This window comes from Pelodiscus sinensis, chromosome 5, assembly GCF_049634645.1.
Source record: "Pelodiscus sinensis isolate JC-2024 chromosome 5, ASM4963464v1, whole genome shotgun sequence".
NCBI lineage: Eukaryota > Metazoa > Chordata > Testudines > Trionychidae > Pelodiscus > Pelodiscus sinensis.
This window is the reverse complement of record NC_134715.1, coordinates 2,766,630-2,769,598: the sequence shown is the minus strand read 5'-3', so window position 1 is coordinate 2,769,598 and position 2,969 is coordinate 2,766,630. Positions and strand designations below refer to the sequence as shown.

The 2,969-nt window shown below is 46.2% G+C and overlaps 2 non-coding genes across 2 annotated transcripts; both read right to left on the bottom strand.

The window, feature by feature from the left end:
- Positions 1-1,126: 1,126 nt before the first annotated feature.
- On the bottom strand, positions 1,127-1,213 carry TRNASTOP-UCA (transfer RNA opal suppressor (anticodon UCA)). The gene has a single exon. It is a non-coding gene; the product is annotated as a tRNA-Sec (tRNA).
- A 904-nt stretch (positions 1,214-2,117) lies between these two features.
- TRNASTOP-UCA (transfer RNA opal suppressor (anticodon UCA)) lies at positions 2,118-2,204 on the bottom strand. The gene has a single exon. It is a non-coding gene; the product is annotated as a tRNA-Sec (tRNA).
- Positions 2,205-2,969: the final 765 nt, after the last annotated feature.

Sequence of the window (2,969 nt, the reverse complement as noted above, 5' to 3'; positions counted from 1 at the left end):
ATTCCTCGCAGAGCTAATAACATTAATAAAATAGAGCAAAATATTTAGACCCATTCTCTGATCATTCAATCAAATAAAAGCAATCCATCTGAAAGGTCACTAAAAATACCTGCCGGCATAAAGTTCAGAACAAAAATTTCCAATGTGATCAAGAATTCCAAAAAGCCATTATAGTGGAGGATGGTTGTTGCCGATACAGAAATAATTTCAAAAACAGTTTCTATTTTGTGTCAAATACTCAGACTTCTGAAATATTTCATTTTGGGACTGAAAGGTTCTCTGCTCGATCTCTCCTCAGGGGTAAGTATTTTTGAAAAGTCGCAACAAAATTTCTTTGACCAATTGTTGGTTTTGTAGATCTAGATTTAGATATATATCTTTTTTTGGGGGGGGGAGGGGACTCATTTTCAAGCAATTCTTTTCCACCACCTGTTGGCATGCAAGGACACCAATGTGTTCTTTGCTCTGATTGAAAAATAAAAAGATAGGATAACAAAAAAAGTATAAACAATTGAAAAATTGCTTTTGACTGTGGTATTTATGTACTCTAGTGTAGCCTACATCCCATTAGGACAGGGGTAGGCAATAACTTTTGTAGGGGGGGCATTTCATCAATTTTGGTAGTGGTCACTTGGGTGGTGGGAACTTGGGTGAAAGGAGTGGGACCTTGGCAAGTGGGGAGAATTTGCGTGTTGCCCCATGGCATGGGGGAGCACACGAGGTCTTTGGAACAGCTGGTGATTCCCTCTGGTTCCGCATTCCCCTTGGGGGGGTAGGAGACTTCGTATGCCTCCCCGCCGGGCGAGCTGATTCAAAGAGCTTAGCAGGCCCTATCTTGCCCAGTCCCGCCTGACAATATATACATACTGCAACTGGAAACCTGGAAACCTGTAGCTGGCTGTTACCAACTGATCTGGGCTGAAGCAAAGGAGCTGATTAACTGCTGTGTAAACACTTTAACCAAGAGTTGAGGAGCCTGAGATGGTCCCAAAGTTTAGGGGGTAGCACCCAAACCTTCAAATGAACAATCCCTGGACAAAGATGACTATAGAATTATATGTTCTCCCCCAAGATTTCAGTAGCTTTTACAGTCAGACAACAACATGCTAATCCACTTGAAGCAGGCCACCCAGGAGGTGGAATTGAACCACTCTGTTGCTAGACAGCTACAGGTTTGAAGCCTGCACCTCAGACCACTGAGGCTCACCTGGGCAAAGAAAAGAGGCCAACACTCACATATATAAAGCACCTCACGGATGAATTCTTATAAGTGAGGGTTAGCTAATGTAAGGGGAACGGACCTGCTTCTGGTTCTGAGACTAATGTTACCGGTTGTTTTCCTCTTTCTGAAAGAGGGTTATTTTCTACTATAAGGAGTAAAGAGTCTGGTTGGTTGGAAAAGGAAAACATAAGCCCTCATTTGCATCCTGTGTAGGTACAAAGGATCCTGGGAGACAGCTCAGCTGCAGCACTGTATCACTGTCCAGAGTTACAGTGCTTGATATGCTGGCATGAGGAAGACAACAGTGCTGTTTTCTGAGCGAGATGCTGCCAGTGTACAAAGGCCGGGCATTGCAGGCATATGGAGAGTTCACATTTCCTCACCGAGAAGCCTTTCTTGATTCGTGGCTTCTCCAATCCTTTGCAAGAGCCAGCGTGAGCCCTTCTTAAAGACTCTGTGTTCTGCTGAATTCTCTATTTATTGATACGTCCTCCATCCCATGGGTTTCCCTTCAGCAGGGGATTTTGTCTGTGGTTAATAGTTTCATTATGGTCTCTGGGGTATCCTTACCACCCTTCAGATCTGTCCTCACTGCCATTGAAAGCCTGTGGCTGGTCCTTGTCAGATGACTTACACTCAGGCTCACAAGCTAATTAACTGTGGTGTTATCACGTGAGTGTGGCCTCTAGGACCCTGAGTAGATCTCAACACTCAGAGAGGTTCTCCCAAATGGGAGCATCTAAATCTGCCAGTTAAAAGCCTCTGAGCCAAACAGGCTCTAGCATTGCAGTGTGGACAGACTCCCAGGAAAGAAATTGAATTTTCTTTCCTTTATGGGTGTATTTTAGCCCATTTCACATGCAGACGACAGCCTGCATCATGCCCTTCAAGGATCCACCCAAGAGGTGGAATTGAACCACTCTGTTGCTAGACAGCTACAGGTTTGAAGCCTGCACCTCAGACCACTGAGGCTCACCTGGGCAAGGAGATGAAGCCAGCACACACATATATAAAGCACCTCATGGGTGAATTCTTACAAGTGAGGGTTAATTAAGGCAAGGAGGCTGGACCTGCCTCTAGTTCTGAGGGAAATGTTGCCAGTTGGGTTTGTCTTTCTAAAAGAGAGTTATCTTTTTCCTATGAGAAGTAAAGAGACTGGCTGGCTGAAGAAGGAAAACAAAAGCCCTCATTTGCATCCAGCACAGGCACAAAGGATCCTGGGAAACTGATCAGCTGCCACACTATATCCTTGTCCAGAATTACAGTAGCATGAGGAAGACACCAGTGCTGTTTTTTCAAGGGCCAGGCCTGGCCGAAATACGTTCAGTTCACATTTCCACGCCAAGAAGGCTTTCTTGATTCATGGTTTCTCCATTCCCTTGCAACACGCCGGAGGGGGCCACTGTGCACCCTTCTTAAAGACTCTGTGTTCTGCCGAACTCGCCAGTTATCGATACCTCCTCCATCCCTGCAGCCTAGGGATGCGGGGGATTTAGATGTCCCTCCTCACGGAGAAAGCAGCTCGGCAGGAAGGAGAGACTGAACAGCTACACAGCGTGGCAGCTGGCACCTCAGAAATGCCCAGGGCCTTGTCTAGGTGACAGAGGAAACCTGCGCCGAAAGCTGGGGTCACAGTAAGAGGTCCTATTCCAGTGCTTTAGCACAGACAGCAGCTCTCCTCTTGGCTGGAAGCTTTGGAAGGGAAGAGCATGACAATTGTCCTGTGAGCATTGCACCCCGGCTAGTC